Source organism: Rana temporaria, chromosome 10 (genome assembly GCF_905171775.1).
Source record: "Rana temporaria chromosome 10, aRanTem1.1, whole genome shotgun sequence".
Lineage (NCBI taxonomy): Eukaryota > Metazoa > Chordata > Amphibia > Anura > Ranidae > Rana > Rana temporaria.
Genome location: NC_053498.1, coordinates 84,976,315 through 84,990,227, shown reverse-complemented (window position 1 = coordinate 84,990,227; position 13,913 = coordinate 84,976,315). Strand labels below are relative to the sequence as shown.

General features: G+C 39.5%; 1 protein-coding gene across 2 annotated transcripts in view; it reads right to left on the bottom strand.

Annotated features, from left to right (window-relative positions):
• The window catches only part of LOC120915267 (carbonic anhydrase-related protein 10-like), a 519,204-nt gene that overhangs the window by 168,491 nt on the left and 336,800 nt on the right, over positions 1-13,913 (bottom strand). The gene's annotated exons all lie outside the window — the stretch shown is intronic.

The following is a 13,913-nucleotide window of genomic DNA, read 5'->3' as shown; positions in this document are numbered from 1 at the left end:
TTTTTGTCGTTACTTAGATGAAATTAAATAGGACCAATATGCTGATTGTCTGTGTGAGGGCGTATATTCGGCATTGCTGTCTTATATTTTTCACTTTCTTGATTGTACCATTTATTGTTAATGTCAGCAGTGTAACTTACCCTACTTCATCGAAAGTCTGACAGTGCCTTATGTTCCTTTTTTTCTTTGTATGTTGTAAACGCATAAAAAAAAGATTTAACTTAAAAAACAGGTATATAAATTACGTTATAGGGGATTCAGAAGAACAACAAATTTTGCTTAAAGTGATTGTAAAGGAAAGAATGTTTTCTTAAAAAAATCACAAACATGTTATTCTTACCTGCTCTGTGCAGTGGATTTGCACAGAGCAGAGCATCCCCATTCCCTTTCTTTGTGTGTCCCTCGCCGACGGTCCTGGCTCCTCCCCACTGCTAATTTCCCTCCTAAAGCAAGTCTCTTTACACAAAGAGTCCATTCGCACACAGAGCGTGGCTCAGCTCCACCCCCACCCCTGCTCTCAACTCATTGTCTCACTGACTGTGATTGACAGCAGCAGAAGCCAATAGCTTGCACTGCTGTGTGAGGCAATGAGCAGAGAGACCCGGGAGAGCCACTGCTCTTATGCACATCACTGCATCAAGATGGGACTCAGGTATGTCAAGAGGAGGGCTGGGGGGGAATTGCACCCAGAAGGTTTTTTCCCTTAAATTACCACTGCATTACTGGTGCCAGCCTGAAGAGGACTGTCAGTGGGATGAAGGCGGGAAGGGATGGTGGGCTTTGAGGGGTGCATAGGGGGACTCTGAGTGAGGACATTCTCTTCTTCACCACTGTTAACCCCATATTTGTGCACTATTCACACTCTTCGGTTTGCTGCAGTGCACCACAACTATAGGTACTAATTCAGCACATGCCCCAAACATAACATATATTTTGCTCTGCGTGCCACTTTTAGCTCTTCTCCCTCCACCTGGGGAGGTGCAGTTTGCCATCTTCGCTCTGGGCGTTGGATGACCTTGTTCTGGCACTGCAAGCAAGAAAGGGTGGCTACGGTTCCACAAACAATTGGGACTATTGACAACAAATGTAGCCACCATCTAACAGGAAGTCAGATTGGGTATAACTAGCATGTTAGATATTCGGCTTGCGATTATTGTAGCTATAGCTGCTATTAATAATTAAAATTGCACCATCTATGGCCTGCCTTAGGGGTAATTCACACAGTGTGCGGTGAAAGACATTTTACTGCATTGTTAAATGTCTGTGACAGCAAAGACACACAACAGTTGTTTCTTATGTGTCCCATTCACATTGCAATGCAGCCAAGGGCTGTGCTGCAGCATGCTGCGAGAAAATGCAGACATGCTCCATTATATAACAGCACGCCGTACATAATCGCATGGCACTACAGGTATATGGCAGCCCAGTGCACTGCTTTACAGCATCATTAATTAAGATTACATTTTGTACACATCAAATCAAGTTTGTAAAAAACAAAATAAAAAAGTGAGCCATGTGATCTGCAGCCGGGAATATACAGCTGCCGGAGCGGTAAAGTGCTACGACAACCGTGCACTCCAGTGTGAACTCAGCTTTAAGAATACACATTTTAACAGATTTTTTTTTTAACTAAGAGTTTACAGTCACTTTAAATTAGAACTAAAATAATAATAAAATAACACAAAGATTTGATTTAATGTTCAAAATAACACAGGTGCTAGATTTTCTTTTTATATAAAAGTGAGTTTAATGCTTTCTGAATTGAAACTTAAAATTTGCAGATAGGTATGATAAAACAAACAAAGCACACTTTATATTTTAGTCAATTAGAACCTAACTGTAATATGATGTTGGGTGGGCCACGTAACTTACTGTGTATTGCTATTACCTAGCAAACTGTTCTAAACACAATAGGTTGAAAGACTGAGAATAATACCCGAGACAAAGGCACTTGCAAAACAATCAAGCCTGTTAAGACAGCTTAACTACTTTTCATTTTCCTTTTATTAAATCCCTAAAATGTTATATCCACCTTAATAAGAATATATTTTTTAATGAAAAGAAGTGAAGAGAGTGTCTGTTCCAATCTGCTGCATTTCATGGCTTCATCTGGAATAGTTCAAAAGCTGCCTGCTTGTGGGATCAAATAATTGGGTAGGTGCTAAACTCAGAACATTGCACGGCAAATGTAGATCCAGGCAAGAGAGAGAGAGAATCTCTTGCTCACAGCTTGCTCTGCAGTACCTGGATGAGTGATAGATCCCATTTCATCTTTTTTGTTGCTGAGTGCAATTTGCAGGTACAACTACAGATGCTGCTACAGGAGGAAATAATCATTTGCTGAGGAAAATGAAGTTCTAGGTTGGTGCCACAGACATTTGAATTGTTTATAGTAGAACAGATTTTATATATGGTTCCAACTGGCTAGAGTCCACCTCACCGTTTGTTTAATTCTCTTGTTCTGTTGCCACATAACTTATGAGCGGGAAGTTATGGATGATTCACAGTGACTACTGAAATTAGAATTATACCTCAATATTATAGAAGTAAGAAGAATGAATATATTTTCAGATCTACAACAATCCATGTACACAGAACCAAATAAAGAAATGTACCATTTTTGTTTAAAAAAATTATAAAAAAAATATGGTGTAAATCAGCATAAAAAAATGTTAGTAAGTTGAAAATTCCTGGTGTTTCTGTATACAATATTACTGTAACAGAATGACCCATGACACCCAGAGACTTTTGAAGGATGAGGGGTACTCCTGTGCCAGCGTCACTAATAACTCTTGGGTTTAGGGTCATCCTGTGCCCCTTTTTGGGCATAGGGTGACTGAGAAATATTAATTATAAATTACATGAGATGTGACTGAGAACTGATAATTCATATTGCAGGAATATTACAGTTTGGTTCATGCTGACCCACACCCGGTCAATAAGAGTGTCTCCTTCAATGTGAGGACACATGCTTTTGAGATGCTAATTGAGGCTGTACTGGGGTGAGGTGGATTTGAGCTTGGTAGACAGCATGGCTCCTGGATCTCTCATTATGTATGCTAATACTGTTTTATGTGTGGAATGTACTTGTCAACTGTAGTAATTATGTCAGATCGGTGCCAAAACGTCTGACATAGAAATGTGTATTATGCAGGTGAATCACTTATTGTCGGAGACGTAACGTCTGGGGAATAATTAACTCCTCTATGTAATTATCTAAAAGAATGTGATTGAAGCCCATGGAGTGATGTTGGGGGTGGAGAGTTTGATTGTTCCTGTGATTACTGAAACATGCCTTGTAACTGTATATAAACCTGAGAGCTAACCATTAAAGGGTTCATACTTTTGACTCAGAGAACGGAGCTTGTCTCGTTATTCTGGGAAATGAAATGGATCGTGTCTGCTAGATTGTGGAGTGTCAGATGAGCTGTCGTGGTTGATGGAATGGGAATATTGTAAACGGTGGTGACCGTTACAATTACCATTATCATTTTTTTCCTATAGCTTTATGGTTTTAGTATTATAAGTAATCCCCAGAACAAATCATCAGTTCCAGCTTGAGAAATAAGAAGTAGAGGGTCCCTAGTGAGTTTGGCTTCTTGCAGAGATTCACAATAAATTCTCCTTCCTTTTTACATTGATTGTTAATATGGGCCGTGTGACTTTTTAATTTGGATTTCTATATCAAATTTGGAGTTTGTGCACCATGCAACATACAGTAAAATCCTTGTTTGCGAGCATAATTCATTCCAGAAACATACTTGTAATCCAAAGCACTTGTATATCAAAGCATTTTTTTACAGGGTATAAAAGAGAAGAGAGGCACCTCTAAGTGTAGCAATAGGTTGCTAAATGTAACCATATTGCTACACTTAAAGGCTCCTCTCTACTTTTTTATTGTCAGTTGTGACATGACGCTACTCTTATATCAAGACATTGCTTGTATATTAAGGCAACATTTATTAAAACATTTTGCATGTCTTGCAAAACGCTCTCAAACCAAGTTACTCTCAAACCAAGGTTTTACTGTACTTGTTTTTTATGTAGTATTGGAAGTATTCACCAAAGTCGAAGCTTCGAGATGTTACATTGCCTAGTCTGCGTTCAGTTGTATGGGCCAGATTCACAGAAGAAGTACGCTGGCATATCTACTGATACACCGGCGTACTTTCAAATTTGCCGCGTTGTATCTTTAGTTTGAATCTTTAAACCAAGATACGACGGCTTCTGGCTTCGATCCGACAGGCATACGGCTTCGTACGCCTTCGGATCGTAGGTGCAATACTTTGGCGCCCGCTGGGTGGAGTTCATGTCGTTTTCCGCGTCGGGTATGCAAATAAGCTTTTTCCGGCAATCCACGAAGGTACGCACGACCGTCGCATTCTCTTACGTCGCCGCTAGTCGGCTTTTCCCGGCGTATAGTTAAAGCTGCTATTATGTGGTGTATAGATAGACTTACCATGTTAAAGTATGGCCGTCGTTCCCACGTTGAATTTTAAATGTTTTTTTTGCGTAAGTCGTCCGTGAATAGGAAAGGACGTAACTCACGTCGAAGTTCAAAACATGACGTCGGTGCGACGTCATTTCGCGCAAAGCACGGCGGGAAATTTCAAAACGGAGCATGCGCAGTACGTTCGGCGCGGGAACGCGCCTAATTTAAATGATCCACGCCCCCTACCCGGATCATTTGAATTAGGCGGGCTTTGCTTTGTGAATCAAGCACTTGCCCGTAAAACTTGTGGCGGCGTAACGTAAATGCGATACGTTCCGCCGCCGCAGATCTACATGAATCTGGCCCTTTGTACTTAACTATAATTAATATTATTGTTCATCCTTTCTCTCTCCTCACTGTCGTTCATTTGATCTATAAAATATATATTTAGTACTTAAAATGCTGAATTTTACAAAATTCAAACTTCCTCTTTTCTTTAATGCTTCACTAAGCTTTTTTCAGACATGAGGAAAGTGGGAAATACACTTTTTATATAATCTCTGAGATATATTTTAATCATATGATTAATTTTATGTTAAAGGCTCCTTCCTTCTATTGTTTGAAAAGATTATCACGGAGGTCGAAAAGGGGAGAGTATAGCCTCTTTTAGAATGGTGGTAAAAATGGTAAGATGTGCCAACATCCCATTTGATATGTAAAACGGTGAGACCTAATTACAAAGATACCATTGGCTGCTTGAGACCAATTGGCATCAGATTCATAGGTCAAGGGGAACAAGGGGGAGCAAAGGGGGATTTTGGTTGGGACTTTCACGGCACTGATAGGAGACACAATAATAAAAAATAACAATATTTATTGAACATAAGTATTATGTTCAATAAATATTGTTATTTTTTATTATTCTGTCTCCTATCAGTGCCGTGAAAGTCCCAACCAAAATCCCCCTTTGCTCCCCCTTGTTCCCCTTGACCTATGAATCTGATGCCAATTGGTCTCAAGCAGCCAATGGTATCTTTGTAATTAGGTCTCACCGTTTTACTTATCATGGAGGTCATTATAGAGCAACTACCCCAAACAAAGTGCCATTTTTGATGGTGTGGGTGGATTTCAGCTCTTTTGTTGCTCTTTATCACTGCACAGGTCCCCATCATGGAAATCCCATCAATCTGTAATTAAAAGAGTTTCCCAAAATAGTTAAGAAAAATTAATTAATTTAGTTAAATCACTCTTAGCATTAAATGTTTGATACTAAATTGAGTGTAAAAATATATATATAAATATATATAAATAACAGATTAATCCAATTAATTAATTTATTCATATATTAAAAATCCTCAGTTAATTAACACTGTCATAAAATGCAGACTTCAGATGCATCTCAATGCGTAAATGTTAAAAATGATTGAATCGGCTCATCCAACAAATTCATGACCACATGGTGTAACTCAGTTTTCCTGGTGGGAACAGTGGTAGAATGCAGAGGAGGTGGTGCCTGAGGGTTGAGCTAGAGCTATGCTTAATCATTTCTAAGCTATAGCTTTAAAGGGGTTGTAAAGGTTCGTTTTTTATTTTCTAATTAGGTTCTTTTAAGCTAGTGCATTGTTAGTTCACTTACCTTTTCCTTTGATTTCTCTTCAAAATGTTTTTTTTCTTTGTCTGAATTTCTCACTTCCTGTTTCTCCTCAGTAAGCTTGCCCCCATCATCCGAGCAGGGGTTAGTCAGAACAGCTTACTGAGGAGGAACAGGAAGTGAGAAATTCAGACAAAGAAAAAAACATTTAGAAGGGAAATCGAAGGAAAAGATTAGTGAACCAACAAAGCACTAGCTTAAAGGAAACTATTTAGAAAATAAAAAACAAACCTTTACAACCCCTTTAATTTTTTAGGATATCGTTCAACCTATTTTTGGACAGAAATACATATTTGGTACACCATTTAAAAAATATGATCTAGAGTTTTATGATAGGTTGACAAATAGACAAAAAGTGGAAACATTTCATATTTTTTTTTGTAATACTGTAATTCTAAATAGTAGTGATTGCAGTGCAGTATTAAACAGGTACATTGCTGTTTTCAGGTTACAGCTGTATCTGCAGGCCAAAGAGATTCATTTTGTTAATGGTTACTACAGCCATTAGAGCCAGGAAACCAGAAGACATGTCTGGAGAATTCCAAAGATGTCATTTAACATCAGGACTTGAGCAACTATGAATGTGCACAGGTGCATGCAACATCAATAACCATTTTCACAGCAAAAAACATAATGTCTGAGAACATAAATGGCCAGATTTCAGATGCCATCTGTTTTTTGACTAGCACAAAGCAAAAATAATACCTATATCTAAACAGAGATTAAGATTTTCATCTAGTAGGTATAAATCTTCAAATGTAACTTTTATTATCGGAAATATAATAGCGAGGTTGGTAAGGGACCTGCTAGGATACCAAATGCTGATATCCAGCAAAAGTAGGGGTGATCAGATCTATGAAGCTGTAAAAAGAAGACTGCAACCAAATTAAGTGCAATTATAATAAGATATAGTAATAACACAACAAAACCATCCAACACAACATACAGTATACACGCAATAGTGAAACACACATGACAAGTGAAACCTACTAAAACAACTACACAACTAACAAACTAACTATATAAACCTAAAGAACGAAAAAATGCTTTATAGGTGCTTCATCGGGGTTCACACTGTTGTGCGGAGCGGCTCACAGCAGGGGCCTGGTGCATCCCTGTTCTTCATTTCAGGGACAAATCAGGCCCGATTTTTTGACTGAATTTGGACATGAAATGGACCAGAAGACACATAGGACTCTTCTGCAAACCACTCTGCAGCGGTCCTGGAGCTGTGTGAACCAGCTCCATTGAGAACCGCGCAACGGTCTTATGACATGCAAATTGGATGAGGGGTACCTGCATTTAATTTGCACCAGTGTGAACCCAGCCTTACAAATACATTAAATACAACAGAACCTAGTATAGAGCCTTGTTGCGCACCAGTAGTGACTAATCTCTGTTCCCAATAATTCCCATTTACAACCACACTCTTGTATCTAACCTTAAGCCAACTGCATATCCACCGAACCCCACAGAGGTTAAATCCTAGCTTGTACACTTTTTTTTATTGGATCAGTACATAGGCTAATCAAATTACATGACATCATTTGCCCTCAGTAAAGCCATGCTGCTTTGGGTCCAGTAATCTGTGTGTTTTTAAGTGATACTTCTTTTTAGTAGTGATTCTATTAACTTGACTACAACAGATGTTAAACTCACTTGCCTCTAAGTAATTACCAGCCACCCTTGCTATGGATAGGTGCAATTCATATTAGTTGTCTGCCAGTCATAGGGAACTTCTCCTGTCAGAAGAGATTCAAAAGATCTGTTAATGGTCCAACAACCATATCTCAATGTTCTCTTGGAACTCTGGGATGAATACCATCAGGACCCAATACTTTCTTGAGCTTGAACCAAGACAGTTCCTCTGCTACCTCTGTCTCTAGAAATCCTAAAAATGAACCATCATAATTACTAGAACCAATATAAATCTCTAGCTTGGTATTGTTAGTACAATATATTTCTGAGAAGACTGAACAGAAATAATTGTTCAAAAGAATTGCTGGGATTCAGTACTCCCTCATAAGTGTTGTACCCAGTTTTTATTTTAGTGATCCCACTGTATTTTTTCCCTTTATCGCTGATATACCTGGAAATGATTTTGTTTCCTATATTTTTAACAGTTTTAGGCCAGGCATTGGGTCTAATATACCATTGGGAGTTATATACCATGAAGCAATTTTTTTTCCTCTTTTAAAACACGTTTGTCAATCACGCATTCTATGAGTGGCTCTATCCATACCAAAACCCTGAAGGAGATTGTTTGCAGTCCCTGGGCTTTCAGTGGAGGAGAGGGTCTGGCTATTGCTTTTATCTGAGTGACCCTGTGTGTGTTAAGCTCATAGGATCTCCGTGATAGAGATCTAACAGATCCGGTAAGCGGCCTCTTTGTATATCTACTGTTTTTCATCTACCTTGTGGAAGCATAGGATGAAGATCTGCTCCCCTGTCTCTTTGTTTGCAGCAAAGCTCTCATAGCTGACCTTAAAGGGGTGTTCCAGTCATTTTTAATGTTTATTAAAAGTTAGCAGCTACAAAAAGTGTAGCTGCTGGCTTTTAATAAACATACACTCACCTGCTCCACGTTCCAGCGACACGCCAGCCGGGGCTTCTCTCCCCTCCTCTCCGGCCGGCGTTTTTATTCTAAGTGTGGGCACCCAGCTGTGACAGCTTTCGGCTTTAGGGCCGGGCACCCACTGCACATGCGCGAGCGGCACTGCGCCATCCGATTGGACGGGCGATCGCCTGGAACCTGTCACGTGTCCCAGGCAATCGCCTACAGGGAGGGGCTGCCAAAAGGCGATATGACTATTCGCCTTAGCAGCCCCTCAGCAGAAGAAGGAAGTGGGACAGGAAGTCCCACTCCTCCTGAAGCCCCCACTCCCCCCCAAAAAAATGACATGCCAAATGTGGCATGTAAGGGGACGAGGAGTGGATTAAGCGGAAGTTCCACTTTTGGGTGGAACTCCGCTTTAAACGGACATTGTTTTGGTTTTCATTGAAATATTTTTTTCTAGGTTTTGTGTATAAATAGCACTTTATCCACTTGCACTTTGTTTGCATAACCCTATGGTTGCAGTTGCAGCACCGTCATTGTATTTAGTTTTGTCGTTTTTTCCTTTTTATAAAAAAGAAACATTTTTGCACTTATTTTGTTCATTGCACTATTTTGCACTTTTGCACATAGGGGGTAGCGCACATTCACCATGCCATACAGTTATATATATATATATATATATATTTATATATATGTAGCACTACCCCCGAAGGAGCTGCTGGTTTGATTTGGGTGGCATGTTACCCAGTCGGGTAAAAACAGTAAATAGTAGAAGGGTAAAGGGATAGAAGAATTGAAAAATGGCGGATTCAGGGTTAACTGTCGTGGAAACAGTCCTGCTTCCAATGATAAATCTCTTCGCCACTCTAGCCAGAGTGGGTACAGTGCATCTGGATAGGCCTCTCTCACCGGCCTAGCAGCCAGAGTATCACTCGGAACTTTTAGGTTAAAGTCTCTGCCACAGACCCTCCTAAAGGTGGAGATAACTTCGGTCCAAAATCCCTCTCAACTGGATTCAGCACCCGGATCTCCTTCAAATAGCTTCAATTGCAGCAATAACTGACAGGCGACCACCGTCCAGCCTCTCAGGTACAAAGTGTCCTTCGATGAGCAGATAGGTCTCTGCGACACCAGCCTCGTGCTCGGTATCCCTCAGACAGGTTCCTCATCGACCGGCTTCCTCCACTTTGGACAGACAGCACAGGACCACTTGTAGGTTCGTAGACTCAGTCTGCTTACCGAGCCTACTAGGTAGATCAATGCTCCGGACCAATGTGGTCCCGGAGCCAGGAACACAGCATAACACACACACACCCCAGCCAGGAGGGCGACACACGGGGTGGTGGGATGACTGCCCAGGTAGAACGTGTGGGGCGTCGACGACCCGCACCCATGGTGTCTTCCCCTTAATTCCCCCCCCCAGCATGCACAGCGAGGCGATCAACCCTCCTGATTGGCTGCCAAAGAGAAGTATCCACAAAACCCTGATTTTACTGCTGCCCCCTACTGTCTGGGGGTGACTGAAGTCCCCAGACAGGAGGATAGGCACACAGCACAGCCAGGGCTGGAACAGAGGCCTTAAATTTAGCCAAATTAACATGGTCTTTTCTGGATCTATTGATTGCTACAGTATTTTTTGTGCCATGTATGCATATAATTTATTATTTGCATTTAAGATTTATTTGGATTTACCATGTAATAGATTGTCTACATTTGTTTGATATCACGCAATGGCTTGCAGTTAGAAATGTAGATAACAACTCTCAGTATTTAGAGATGGGTGGAGAGTCAGCTGAAGCCATTTTGTGATCATTTATTTTGTGATTTCCTACATTGGTGGAAAGTACTGCAAAACATTTTTTTCTTTTTTGGGGACAGAAGGCTAGAATATCTGTCAGGTTTTTATTGCTATCTGTGTCTACAGTTGGTAGTGTCACCCACACGTATTATGACTACTGGGACAGAGAAGTGATATCCAAAACATTAGTGTTTGCACCAGACTTGGTGTAGATATTTCCCAGTGTGGACATTGCAAGGTGTAGTTTTTCTTTACTGTTCTGAGATTGCCACTCAATTCCTATCAATTCATGTCATGTATTTGGGACAGGAAGTAAGAGAAACTCTTGTTTGGGATGAGAGAGATGGGTAAGTGTACATAATTATTTTAATCATTTAAAAATCAATGTTTTATGGGTAAAAGTTCTTCTAGGGCTGATTCATGTTAAAGGATAGATACATATACAATGTGTACTATGCATTATATCATAATCAGAACATTGTAAGAGAAGTCTGTTAGCTAGATATAATTCCAATAAATATTCAATGAGTGCTATAGTAAACGAATCACAATGACATAAGGGTTACATAGTAATGTATAAATTATGAGTATTTTGAAAATCGTGTATACCGTCTTAGCATATAATGGAACAAAATGTTTTTTGGTAGAAAAAAAAATTAAAAGAAAAAGTGTCCATCCACTTGGATGTACGTGAATACATATAATTTATCTAGATAAGCATTCTAAAATTATAAAGGTTAACATTAATGATTAGATATATCGAACAATTACATAGGCTGTATATTTCTTGTGGACATGAGACTTACTGAGCAACGTGCATGACATTTCAGAAAGTTTCATACAGTATGTTCAATAAATAACTCCAATAATAAATAAAAAGTGGTACTAAAAAAACGAAAAAATAAAATGTAATAAGTTTGAAAAAAAGCTTTTTTTGGAGTTCTCTTTTGAGAAGAATGCATTATGTAGAACCTTATCTATGTGGAACTGAATAATTTTTAAAATACTTCTTTGCTACCGCTTTTGTTGTCAGTGTGTGTACTTTCCCAATCATTTCTGCATTAATTGTGTAAGTTCCTAGTTGGAAGTAAAAGAAAGAAGAGAGAGCAATGGTGTTCATTCCTGGAGGCTAAGCTTATCTTTTGCCATGGGGCTTAACATATTTTTAGCAATAAGTATAAATCACTGTACTAGTTCAGTACACTGAGGGGTTCATGGATCCAATCTAGACACAGGTATGGAGATCTGTATTGACAGCAAAGACTGTATACAGAGATAGGGTTTAAGTTGTATTGTGTAAATTAAAGAAGAAAAACTCTGCCCGCACTATTACGGTTTAAGAAGAGCTTCAATCTTTTCTGGTAAAAAAAGCAGATCCATCTTATGCTTTAAAGCTACAGTACATGCAGAAGTTTAGCTGCAAAATTCTGTCAGTATAGATATAGTGACTAAAAGCCCGTACACACGATTGTCAATTGGTGGCTCTGCCACTTACCTATATAAGAACTGTCACCCGGAAGAGTAGGCATTTGGTAGTCAGCCGTCAACGAGTGTGGAGCATTTTTTTTCCTGGGTCCTGCGTTTTTATTTTTTTTATTTTTTAATAAAGGACTTGTCAAAAACTTGTCTAGTGTTTTTATTTATTTTTGACACTTTTTTGGTGAATGAGTAGGGGTACAATGTACCCCATACTCATTCACATAGGAGAGGTGAGATAGTGGGGCCCGCTTGTTAAAGGGGGCTTCCAGATTTTAATAAGTCCCCTGCCCGCAGACCCCCACAAGAACCACCCAGGGTTGTCGGGAAGAGACCTTTATCCCCATCAACATGGGACCAAGGTGCTTTGGGGTGGGGGAGAGCAGAGCCCCACACTGCCCCAAAGCACCCACTGAAGAGTCTGGTATGGTTTGGGGAGGAATCCACAATTTTTTTTAGACATGTCAGTTTTGCTGCAGTAGGTTCTATACATGGTACAGATGTCCCACTTTACAGGCAGACTAAGGGGAGCCCACAGGCACTAGATTTAAAGGAATTTTACATTTTTATTGCATTGATACATGTCCCTCAGGGCAGTACATGGGCTCCCATACCCTTTTTATGGCCAATAACTTGCATAGAAGCCTTCAAAATGGGCACTTTTGATTTTTATTTTTGCTCTTAAAGAATCATAATAAATTGACCATCAAATATTTAACCACTTAAGACCCGGACCAATATGCAGGTTAAGGACCTTGCCCCTTTTTGCGATTCGGCACTGCGTTGCTTTAACTGGCAATTGCTCGGTCGTGCGACGTGGCTCCCAAACAAAATTGGCGTCCTTTTTTTCCCACAAATAGAGCTTTCTTTTGGTGGTATTTGATCACCTCTGTGGTTTTTATTTTTTTGCGCTATAAACAAAAATAGAGCGACAAATTTGAAAAAAATGCAATATTTTTTACTTTTTGTTATAATAAATATCCCCAAAAAGATATATAAAAAAAAAAAAATGTCCTCAGTTTAGGCCGATACGTATTTTTCTACCTATTTTTGGTTAAAAAAATTGCACATAAGCGTTTAACGATTGGTTTGTGCAAAATTTATAGCGTTTATAAAATAGGGGATAGTTTTATGGCATTTTTATTAATATATATTTTTTTACTACTAATGGCGGTGATCAGCGTTTTTATTTGTGACTGCGAGATTATGGCGGACACATCGGACAATTTTGACACATTTTTGGGACCATTGTCATTTTCACAGCAAAAAGTGCTATAAAAATGCATTTTTTACTGTGAAAATGACAATTGCAGTTTATGAGTTAACCACTAGGGGGCGTTGTAGGGGTTAAGTGTGACCTCTTGTGTGCTTCTAACTGTAGGGGGGCGGGGCTGGACATGTGACATCATTGATCGTCTTTCCCTATATCAGGGAACAGACGATCAATGACAGTGCCACTGTGAAGAACAGGGAAGGTGTGTTTAAAAAAAAAAGCCGAAACGCCAATAAACTGCAGTTTATCAGCTTCAGTGTGCATGGAGCATTAGTCTTGGGGATTGATTTAGTAAAGACAAACAGGCTGTGCACTTTGCAAGAAAAGTTGCATATTTCAAGAGAATGTGTCCAGGGCTTAGTGAAAGTGCTGGAGTTTCACTCAGCAAAGAATACCCAATCTTTTGTAAGGAAAAAAAAAGCATTGTTGCTTGCACATCAATGGATGATGGATGTCATCAGAGCTTCACATTCTTCTGTGAGCTCTGTGGCATATTCCCTTGCAAAGTGCAACATCCTTGCAAAATAAACAGTAGATGTCACTTTAGTAAATTAACCCCATTGTCTTTCAGTGGGTACACCATTCTGTCCACCACTCCATTACCTCTAAATATGCAGGAGTGACATCTCTTCTCACTCTTTCCTCACACTTAAAACCTTTATGCCTCCTGGACATTTATATATTCACAGTCACAATTCTGCTAAGCATTTTATCTCTGTACTAAGA